Source organism: Phoca vitulina, unplaced genomic scaffold (genome assembly GCF_004348235.1).
Source record: "Phoca vitulina isolate PV1807 unplaced genomic scaffold, GSC_HSeal_1.0 scaffold2, whole genome shotgun sequence".
Taxonomy (NCBI): domain Eukaryota; kingdom Metazoa; phylum Chordata; class Mammalia; order Carnivora; family Phocidae; genus Phoca; species Phoca vitulina.
Window position 1 is genome coordinate 19,800,873 of NW_022589705.1, and position 12,047 is coordinate 19,812,919.

General features: G+C 32.7%; 1 protein-coding gene across 1 annotated transcript in view; it reads right to left on the bottom strand.

Moving 5' to 3' along the window:
• Nucleotides 1-12,047, bottom strand: part of SNX7 (sorting nexin 7) — a 675,036-nt gene that overhangs the window by 283,746 nt on the left and 379,243 nt on the right. The gene's annotated exons all lie outside the window — the stretch shown is intronic.

A 12,047-nucleotide genomic window follows, 5' to 3' on the forward strand; every position in this document is an offset into this window, starting at 1 on the left:
AAAAATGGAAAGCACGAGAGGTTCTATGAAATCATTGTTCTTAGAGAAGCTCTCCGTACCTAGAAGAATCTCTAGAGTCCACAGTGTAAAACTACCTAAATCTAAACACGTTATTTTTTAAAATATATTTTGCTATGTTTTTTACACTCCTGGTGTAAAAAGCATATAACAAACAGCTAGCAAATATGAGGTATTGGAAACAATGACATTCTTCTCTCCAGCTTTATCAATGCTGTATTTCCATATTAGTAACATTGTGAGAAATCTAGTCTTCTTTTTCAATTTTATTTCCATGAAAACATATATGGTACTAGAAGATGGGTTTTCTATTCACTAAATGAGCCACACAGATAATATTTTCATCTTGTTATTTTATGCTTGGTTTGGGTGTATAGTGCTCATGCCATAGAGATAAGAAATTACATAATCTATCTCTCCACTTGGTTTGGGGACTGCAATTGGAGTGTTCTGCTTGAAAAATCAGACACAAACATTAGATGTATACCTAAGGGAAAAGTTTCCTATTCCAAAAGGGAAATATATATTCTATTCTGATTTCCTTCACAGTTTTAGGAAAGAAAGTAATAATGGGTTTTGATGGCAAAAAAATGTTGCTTCATTTGGTTGTAAGCAAAATGCAGTTTTAGCTTGCGCCAATGAAGTGTTTTTGAAAATTTTCGGTAAAATTACTTTATAACTTGAGAAATAATGGAACAATCTGCACAGTAACTACTGTGAAATGAAACAAAAGTGGGTGCAATTTCAAACTTTAAATATAGCCACAAAACTATTTTCAAATTTGTTGCTAAAGTATTCTACAAAAATCTGAAGATATTAAAGGCAGAATATTTGTACAACTCTTGGAGAACTAGTCTTTTTCTCTATAAGAGATGGATTACATAGTCATAGCCAGATTTATGTGGCTACTTATATACTTTCATAAGGCTTCAGTAGCCAATATTTATTTCAGCAACAATAAAATGCAGCAGGAAGAAGCTGGACATAAAACATGCTATCCAGTTTGATATCCTTAACAGTCATTGTCTCCTACTTCCCTTAAGAGCAGTGATTCTTTGTTGTTGTTAGTTTTTTTTTTTTCCCCTTTCCAGTAAAAGCTTTATTATGATAGAGTGGAAGGAGGGGAAACAGAGATGTTAACAAGACAAAATGTTAAAGTCAAAGGAAGACTATGTCTCCTCATTATAAAAAGTAATGTTCACTTTAACAGTAAAACCCTCATTTGTTTTTATTATTGAAGCTATATTGGTGACTGTACAATATAATAAGTGAATATGTTCTGAATACCCAAACCTATTTGTTATGTAACAAACAAAGTTCAGGAGATTTAATTGGAGGTTATGTTTTTGAATGTCCCTGTTTTTCATAAGGAGGAACACTGAACAGAGGAAGAAAAGACCTAATACAAATGGCACGTGTATTGGGGAGAGGGATAAAGAAACCAGCAACTGATACTTCAAGAAATTCCTCACATCTTCTTATTTCTATATGAATTTACCCCAAAAGAAAAAAAAACCCGTTACCTACTACTTTCTAATACAGAAAATATCTAGAACGATACCCCTCTTCTTCCTATTAAATAACTATTTTTGTCTCCATATGGTTTGCATTCCTATTTAGACAAAATAATAGCCCTTAGCTATGCCAGTTATTGAACTAAGCACTTTATAAATATTAGCTGATTTAATCATCCTAACCACACTGTGGTGTAGGTATTATTATCTTCAATTCTCAGATGAAGAAATCAAACCAGAAAACTCACATAACTGGCCAGTCACACAGCTTTATTAAATGGGGAAGCTGAGATTTGAATCCAGGCAGTTGGAGTTCAGAATCTGAGCTCTTCAATATTATAATATACTGCCTTTGAAGATAGACATATTGTACACCTTTATGGTACATTAAGTATCAGGTCTCAGAACACTCTTCTCAATTTGTACAAGGATGACTCAATAGCAGTGAATCATGCAGCCATGTCTGGAACATGCAAATCATGATTCTACAATATTATTTTGGTTACTATTGGAAAAACTATAAAATTCTCACACTTACCTTGGACCTAATTCCAAAAAAAAAAAAAAAAAAAAAAATGATGGAGCCCATCCTGCTAATATCATGCTACATTTAGCTCATTGATCTGTTAATTTAAAATATTTTGCTTCATTGTCTTATCTTCTCTAGAAGGCTTCAGATTCTTGGCTGGAATGGCCTTGAAAGCATCTGGAAAACTACCCTCCAATAATCCAGTGAACATGAGCTATAAAAAAGTTGCCTCATTATAAAACAGCCTATCATGTATAATAAATTAAATCCACATTCAGATACCTTAAAAGTTCTTACATTTTGCTTCTTATAAAAAAGTTAATCCCATGAAGAAGTAGTTTTTTTTTTTTAAATGAAAACAGCAAAAGAAAATATAGCAAAATATTTTTATGATTTTGAGTTAGGTAAGCTTCTTCTAAGGGAGCCAAGACTCAGAATTTGTAAAGAACAGGGTAAGTATTCTTGAATACCTAATCTTTTTAAATGTATGACAAAGATACTATGAACTTTAAAAATATACCCAGATTATAGACTAGGAAAACATTTGCCACCCATATGTCACAGAAAGAGCTAATATATATTAGCAGATATAAGGTACTTATTACATTGAGATTTTATCTTAATGCATTATCTATATTAGTATTTCTCAACTTACATATAAGTCATCTGAGATCTTGTTAAAATGAAGATTGTATTTCAACAGGGACTGGGCCCAAGATCGTGCATTTCCAATAAGCACCATGTGATGCTGCTGCTGCCGGTTTACATATCACACTTGGAGTAGCATTGATCTAGACTATTCCAGTTCATGTAACAATATAAATAACCTAACTGACTTCAAACAAAAATTTGAGAACAATTGTTGTATTTTTATTCATGGAAATTGTTTGGAATGATGGTCATCTAAAAAGAATACATTTATTTAACCTTGGATTAGAGAAACGATTTCATATCCATATGACCTAAGTGTTTGGTGAGAACTATTTGTTTTCATCATACCTTCTAATTCTAATTTTGAAAGGAGAGAAAAAAAATAGAAGACACAACTCAATAGAAAATTGAGCAAGTGACAGTAAAAGATAATTGACTTCATACGAAAGGAAGTCAAAATGACCATAAATTTAAGAAAGCATTCTTCATCTCACTGTTAGTCACAAAATACAAATTACGGGAGCAAGAAAATACTTCTTTTGACTTCTTATTTTGGCAAAAATTTAAACAGTGAAAAAAATGTTTGCTTTTGTGAAAGATGGACTAGATCATGGCAGGTCAATGTTCCTGTGATTAAAAAGAAAAGCCTATACAAATCACATATAACATGAGCAAATAGACGCCCAGAGAAGGTAAGTAAAGCTATCCAACATCAAGTGAGTGAGCTGGACTTTGAACTCAGATATTCCCACACCTAGACCTTAAGATTACTATTGCAGTCTACTAACTCTCAGCAAGGTACTGATTATTTAAGGGATCTAAGTAATTTAATTTATTACTATAGTGAATGCTGCTTTATACAACGTTTACAATAAGATTTAAGCAGAATGCTTAAGGCCTAGGATTACAATGCAGATACTAAAATAAATTCGAAGAGCACTGACTTTCATATACCTGCTTTAAATTTATATGCTATTTGATAGCAAAGCACACTGATAATGTCATTGTAAATAAGAAAAAGAAGAGCTCCACCCATATAATTTATAAAATCCCACACCTTAATTTATATGCTAGAAAAAAATTAATTCCATTCAGATTAAAGGGTTAGTGAAAAAAGTTAAAGCATAAAATATTAGGATCAAATGTAGATATACTATACAACTTCAGAATGGTGAAGCCTGAAAGTAAAAGAAGAAAACACAAAAAGAATTAAAGATGCATAGATATATGAGAAAGAATGAAAGAAAAATTTCTGTCTCAATAGTATTTTCCTGTTAAACATTTTATGAATGTTCATTTGCAAATTGTATTTATTCTTCTGAAAATAGACTGTTTATGCCCTTGATGATTTTTCTCCATTAATTTGTGCATCATTTTCTTATTAATTGATAGGAATATTTTATATTAGTGACATTAACCCTTTGCCAAGTATATGGTAAATACGCTTTCTCTGTTCATCCTTGGCCTTTTAATTTTGTTCTTAATATTTTGGCATTATTTTAACAAATCTGATAAAAACATATAAATGGGTCCTCTATCAAAGAAGAAATATAAATGTATAAATAACAAGGAAAAGGTTCAACATGACTGCTAAGAAAAGAAGATTTAAATGAAATGTTAAGGAGCAGAAATGATTTCCAAATAATAATAATGTCCAGTGCTAAAGCAAATGCAGTTACAGGTTAACTTTTATAGACTTCTAGTTGAAATGTAAATTTCTACAGTATTTATGGAAGACAAATAATTTGTAACAAGAATATTAAAGAATTCAGTCCTGTCAACCTCTTTATTCAATGTGTTCAGGACACTGTGTTAGTTCTAGGGTTTACAATAAACATGACATAGTGTCTGCCTTTCTTGAGTTTAGGATTCCACAACAGAACAGTCAAGAGCTCAAGCAGATGTGGCAGCTATTAATGGCAGAATTTGAGTAATTCTCCTACAAAGACCCAACTACAAATTCTGGATGGCATATAATTTAAATATATATAATATAATAATATAAATGTAACATATATTATAAATATAATAATATATAATATAATATATAAATAACATAATATAATAATATAAATAACAAATATATACATACAAAAAAGATTTTAAAATTTATTACTATACACGTGCACATAGTACTTTTAATACATATATATTTTGTATATAGTTTTGCAAAACATCTATTTAATATTGAGAAATAATTTCTAAAAATTCTAGATCTAAGAAAAAGTTGAACCTAGATAGATAAACGAGCGTTACAAGCCATGCTTTTCCTGAATGTATTTGCCATCTGGACTAAATTCTGTGAAATTGAGCTGGTAGTCTGTGTCTTTCAGTGAATTGGTCCATTTCATCTAAGTTGTTGAATTAATGTGTGCAGAGTTGTTCATTGTACTCCCTGATTATTCTTTTAATATCTGTGGGGTCTATAATGACACCTCCTCTTTCTGATATTGATGATTTGTATCTTCTCTCATTTTTTTGTCAGTCACTCTACCAGTTTATTATTTCACTGATCTTAAAAAAAAAAAAACAGCAAGTTGTTTCATTGATTTTTTTCTATTGTTTTTCTGTTTCCAATTTCATTGATTTCTGATCTATATTTTAATTTTGTCCTTCTGCTTGCTTTAGGTTTATTTTGTTTATTGAGGTGGAAGCTTAGATGATTGATTTAAACCTTTCTTCTTTAATATAAGCATTTAACACAATAAATTTCATTCTAAGCACTGCTTTAACTACTTCCCACAGATTTTGATGTCATGTTTTCATTTTCCTTTACCTCAATCTTTTTGGACTTTTTTTTAAAAGACATGTACCCATCATGATTATGTCATTCAGAATAGTTTACTGCCGTAAAAATCCTCTGTGCTCTACCTACTCATCCTTTCTCCCCTCGAACCTCTGGTACCACTGATTTTTTTAAAATCTAATTTTCTTTTATTAATCAGGTTTTATCAAGTTTTTGGAAGTTTCATAAAATGAAATTAGGAGCTTTCCTTCCTCTGTACAGGTTTTTTGAATAATATTAGAATTCTTTATTCTTTAAAGGTGATGTAGAATTTGGCTGTGAACCTATCCCATCCTACTATCTTATATAATGACTAACTTTTAATTACCTTTCCAATTTCTTCAATAGTAAATAATTGATTCAGGTTTTTAAAAATATTTTTCCTTTATTAAATTTTAGTAATTTACATTTTAGTAAGGCACCATCTATTCCATCCAGATTTTAAAATTTATTACCCTAGAGGCATATACTACTAAGTTTTTGTAATTCCTTTACTTCTTGTAATCTGTGATTACATTTCCTTTCTCCTTCCTGATTATGCATATTTTTCACTTAAAAAAATCAAATGCATAAGGAAGTTACTTAAAATTTTTTTAACTAAGGTATAACTGACATACAATATTATATTAGTTTCAGGTGTACAACATAATGATTTTATATCCATATATATTGCAAGATGATCACAAAATGAGTTAACATCCACCTTATATAGTAACAGAATTTTTTTCTTTTGATGAGAACTTTTAAGATCTATTCTCTTAGCAACTTTCAAATATGCAATACAGTATTATTAACCATACCATGCTGTACATTATATCTTCATGACTTATTCATTTTATAATTAAGTTTGTACCTTTTGACCCCCTTCACCCAATTTTCCCATCCCCCATCCCCACCTCTGACAACCACCAACCTGTTCTCTGTATCTGTGAAGTTGCTTTCTTTGTTTGCTGTTTTGTTTTGGTTTGGTTTTTTAGATTCCACATATAAGTGAAATCATATGGTATTTTTCTTTCTCTGTCTGACATATTTCACTTAGCATAATGCCCTCAAGGTCCATCCATGTTGTTACAAATGGCAAGATGTCAATCTTCTTTTTATTGATAAATAATACTCCTCTGTGTGTGTGTGTGTGCACGTGCACATGCGTGTACATGCCACATTTTCTTTATCCATTTATGCATTGATGGACACTTAGATTATTTCCATGTCTTGGCTATTGTAAATAGTGCTGCAATGAACAAGGGGGTGCATTTATCTTTTCAAGATAAGTGTTTTTGTTTTCTGATAAATATCCAGAAGTGAAATTGCTGGATTATATTATAGTTCTATCTTTAATTTTTTGAGGAAACTTCATTTAAAATCTTATTGCTATTTTTAGGGGACCAGTTAGAGGATTTATTTATTCCTTCTAATTATTTTTTCTTTTATTAATTTCAGCTTTTATTTTTATTACTTATTTGTTCCACCTTTGGGTTGGTTCTTTTGATTCTTTTTCTTTTTTACAGAGAGAGGTGGGGGGGAGGGGGGCAGAGGGAGAGAGAGGATCTTAAGCAGGCTCCACACCCAGTGTGGAGTCCAGCTCGGGGCTCCATCTCAGACCCGGAGATCATGACCCGCTTAACCAACTGAGCCACCCAGGCGCCCCTGATTCTTTTTCAAATTTCTTAGGAAATTACCTTTAAATACCAAGTTGTTTTCTTTCTTTATTTAAAATATATTTTTTAGAGTAGTTTTAGGTCCCAGCAAAACTGAGGGGAAGTACAGAGATTTCCCATTTCCCCATGTATGCACACTCTCCCCCCACTATCAACATTCTGTGTCAGAAGGGTATATTTGTTACAATCAATGAACCTACATTGACAAATCACTATTCCCCAAAGTCTACAGTTTACATTAGGGTTCATTCTATGGGTTTTGAAAAAGGCTAAATGATGTATAATCACTGTTATAGTATCATACATACAGAGTGTTTTTAAAGATCTAAAAATCCTCTATGCTTAGCCTATTCATCCTTCCCCTCCCCCATAGTTTATCCATTCACCTGTTGAAGGACATCTTGGTTACTTCCAAGTTTTGGCAATTATGAATAAAACTGCTATAAACATCTGTGTGTAGGTGTGGACATAAGTTTTCAATTCCTTTGGGTAAATATCAAGGAGTGTGATTGCTGGATTGTATGGTAGGAATATGTTTAGTTTTATAAGAAACTGCCAAACCTACTTTCAAAGTGGAAATTGTATTTGTATTCATTTGTATTCCCACAAACAAAGAATTAGTGTTCCCTGTATTCTACATCCTCACAAGCATTTAGTTTCCTGTTTTGGATTTTTGCCATTCTAATAGGTGTGTAGTGGTATTTCATTATTGTTTTAATTTATAATTCCCTAATGACATACGAAGTTGAGCATCTTTTTTCATATGCTTATTTCAACATATTTTAAAATTTCACTTGAAACTTGCTTTTTGACTCATGGATTATTTTTGTGTGTGCTGTCTAGTTTCCAAATATACAGAAATGGCCCTCGTATTTTTGTTTTGTTTTGTTTTTGATATCTAGTTTAATTCCATTGTGGTTAGAGATCATATTTTATATGATCTTAATTTTATAAAATTATCATTGGTTATACTTTTATACCTTATTCAGATTCTAGTGTTTAATCCTCAATAAAATTAAGACATGTATTAAATGTCTTATAGAGACTTGACAAAGTGCTCTGTGGTAGGTATAGAGAAAAGAATAAAATATAACCGCTTTACTCAAGAAGATGATAATCTAAAAATAAGGAAACAGATATGTAAGCAAGAGCTACAAACATTGGAGTTTGTAAAAAGTTTGAGGAAACAAGAAACAGAAAACAGAAGACAATCAGTTGTACCACAGGAACTGTAGGGAGCTGGGAATCTGAGAAGATTTCATGGTGAAGAGAATAGGATTGCAGAGTGCTGACAGTAACAGAGGAAGGAAAGGCATGTCGCTACTTGACTTCAAATTCTCATTATTTTTTTTTACCTCCTGGAAGTGTTAGGGGAGATAGAGAACAGGGTTTTGGTATGGGATATGTCAAGGATACAAAGGCAAGACAAGTTCAGATTAATGTATGATTATATTCCACACATTAATATATGCTTACATACAAGTTCACATTAATATATGAGCAAGAAAGTATCAAAGAGGTTTCTTAGGTATGCATTATCTATCCTTCCCTGGTAATACTGTTCCCCAAGATAAAAAATTATGTAAACCAGAGCAGACTGTTAAGGGAAAGAAGACAGAGTCCATTTCGAATAAGCTGTTCTGAGATGCCCATTGTGCATCCTTGTGGATATATCCAGTGTCCAGAGCTCAAGGGAGGAGTCCAGTCTTAAGATATAAATTTGGGACTCACTGGGATGAAGTAACCCAGGGGAAGTGTGTAGAGTGAAAAGAGAAAAAGTTAAGGACACCATCTTGGGAAATACCATGGTGTAGGGGAGGTAAGAGTAAAGGAACAAGAAGGAAACCAAAAAGAGGGATCAAAGAGGTGGGAGGAGAGCCATTTCTAAGCGGTGTCACTGCAACCAAGGGAGTGAAATGTTAAAGAAAAACAGGAACTGTCAGAAAGGTCAAAGGCAATAGGGCAATCAAGTAGGATAAGGATTGCCAAAGTCCATTGGCTTTATCAACAGACTGTGTAAATAAACTCAGACTGCAGCTGCATTAGTTTGCAGGGGAGGTGAGAGGTGGGCACAGTGTCTATAGACACTTTCATCAAGAATCTTGGCTAAGATAAAAAAAAGGGGGAGATAAAGAGAGAGTCCATGGGTATGGAGCCAGCTAAAAACTCAAGAGAAAGAACTGTTGAGGAAGCAACATCCTAGCAGAGATAAAAACACGTAAAGAGTGACTAGCTTTGAATAGGATCACATGAGCCTCTGAAACCAGAAGAAAGAAAAAAAATCAGAAGTTGTACATAAAATTAAGTATTGTCTTTTTCAACATTGTCTCTTCAAATTGTTATAAAATTATTACGATTTTGGCTTAGTTGCTTAAAATGTTTTATGAATGTCCCTCTCTTAAGTTTATCCTCAGAGACAGGTGGATTTACCACATACACACACACACACACACATATATAAGTTTTCTTGTTTAAATGTAGGTATGACGTTCAGAAATTGAGAAAAGTTATTCTGAATTGTATGATGAAAAAGGCAAGCTGGTAGATATCCTTTGGTATAAACCAATGTTTTCTAGAGTAGACTTATTAACTGGAATGAAAATAAATTCCAAATGTTTCTTGATTAAAAAATATTGGAATAAGTGCATGACCTTTTTGATTCAATACTTGTATGTATTCATTTGACAAAAGTGTACAGAAATTCCACTGTATGTCAGGCATTAATCTAGAGAGTAATTTGATGAATAGGACTCAAGTGGACATATTATGGTAAATTTATAATAAACTTGGTTTTATAACAATATATACTAACTTGATATGACCACATATACTCTCACTAAAATCAGTTAAAGGCAATAATAGCTCAAATATTTAATTCTTCCAACAACTGTATTTATTTCAATTCTGAAGCATTTGGGCATGACTCTCACTGACTTAATTTGCAATTATATATACTAACAAAAGACCAATTGAAGAGAGGAAGTTCTAAAATCTGATAATGTACTGCTAAAGAAAGAATTCTAGGTTCACTGAACTCAACACAGCTTGTATATCTCACTAGATGTTTGGAAACATTAACTACCCACATAGAAAAGGGGCTGCCATTAGTATTCACAGAAGACTTTCTCATTGCTTCATTATGTCTATGAGGATGCTTCACTCTACTATATCTTCAACTTCTATATTGCAGTTTCTCCAAGTGTGGTCAGGTGATTGAATCTGCATTTTTCACGAATTTCCCAGGTGATATTTATGCAGCATATAATTTGAGAACGACTGCTAATGTTTGAAATTGCTAAGCTAGTGTTATAAAAGAAAAAAATAAAAGCCCAACTACTGTATCCGCCAGAGACCATATGCTTTGATTTTGAAGTGTTATGGCCAAGAGGTCAGGTATGATAGGGAGGCAGGCAGCACAGTATTTCATCAAGAATATGGATTTTAGATGAAGTAGACTTGTGTTGAACTTCTGTCCACTTCTTTCTAGCCTGTGTGCTCAGAAACAATTTTATTTCTTATTTATTTATTTGTTTGTTTATGAGAGAGACAGCACACACATGTGTGCAGAGGGAGAGGGGGTAGGGGGTGGAGGGGCAGAGGGAGAGAGACAATCTTAAGCAGGCTCCAAGCCCCACACAGAGCCTGACTCAGGGCTTGATCTGATGACCCTGAGATCAGGACCTGAGTAGAAATCAAGAGTCTGATGTTTAACTGGCTGAGCCACCCAGGCACCCCCTTTTTAAAAATTTTTTTTAACTTTTATATACATTTTTAAAAATTTTTTATCTTTTTAACAATTTTATTTCTTTGATCTTCAGTTTTCTTCTATGTAAAATAGTAGTAGTCATACCCTTATAAATTTACTTGAAGGGATTAAATGGCCCTAAAAGTACAAGTGAGTGTCCTTCTTCTCTCCATCTCTTTATTGAGCCTATAATCATTTTCCTACTGAGTCTCCATTCCAGAAGTACAATCTCAAATGCCTTTAAGTTCAGGCCTGTGGGTAATATAAATGAACTAAACAGTCAGGGCAAGGCAACAGAAAATTACAGAAATTGTGGTGAGCTGGAGAATGTATACCTTACCTAAAGACATTTTAATAAAAAATAAAATAAGTCACTGTGGGCCAAACAAAACCATCTTCTGGTCAAATCAGACATAGACAATTTGTATCCCCTACCTTAAACTAATAAATTCAGATTCCTTTTTATAAACCAATGACTTTGATGGTAATGACTGTTCTCAGTCATTTTGATACACATCCTCAACTCCCTGAACTAAGTAACTAAACTTTATTCAATAACCATAGATTTTATTCCCCTTCTCCTTGTATCCTATTTAAGTATACTATAGAATAGGGCTCAGTTAGCATGAGAACACTACTTCCTTTCTATACAGTTCTTTCCCCAGGCTTTATTGAAGTATAATTGACAAAACAAAATGTGTATATCTTTCAGATTTACAATGTAATGACCTATGTATACACTGTTAAATGATTACCATAATCAAGCTAATTAACAAATCCATCACCTTATATGGTAACCTTTTGTGTGTGTGTGTTGAGAACACTTAAGATCTATACTTTTAGCTACCTTCTTGTTTACAATTATTAACCATAGCCACCATGCTTTACATCAGATCTCCAGAACTTAGTCATCTTACAATTGAAACTCTGAACTCTCTGACTAACATCTCACTATTTTCCCCACCCCCCAGCCCCTGGTAATCATCATTCTACTCTCTGCCTCTATAGTTTGACTTTTTTAGATTCCACATGTAAGTGACATCATGCAGTATTTGCTTTCTGTGTCTCGCTTATTTCTTTAGCATAATGTCCTCCAGTTTCATCCATGTTGTTACAAAAGACAGGAATTCCTTCTTTTTAATGACTG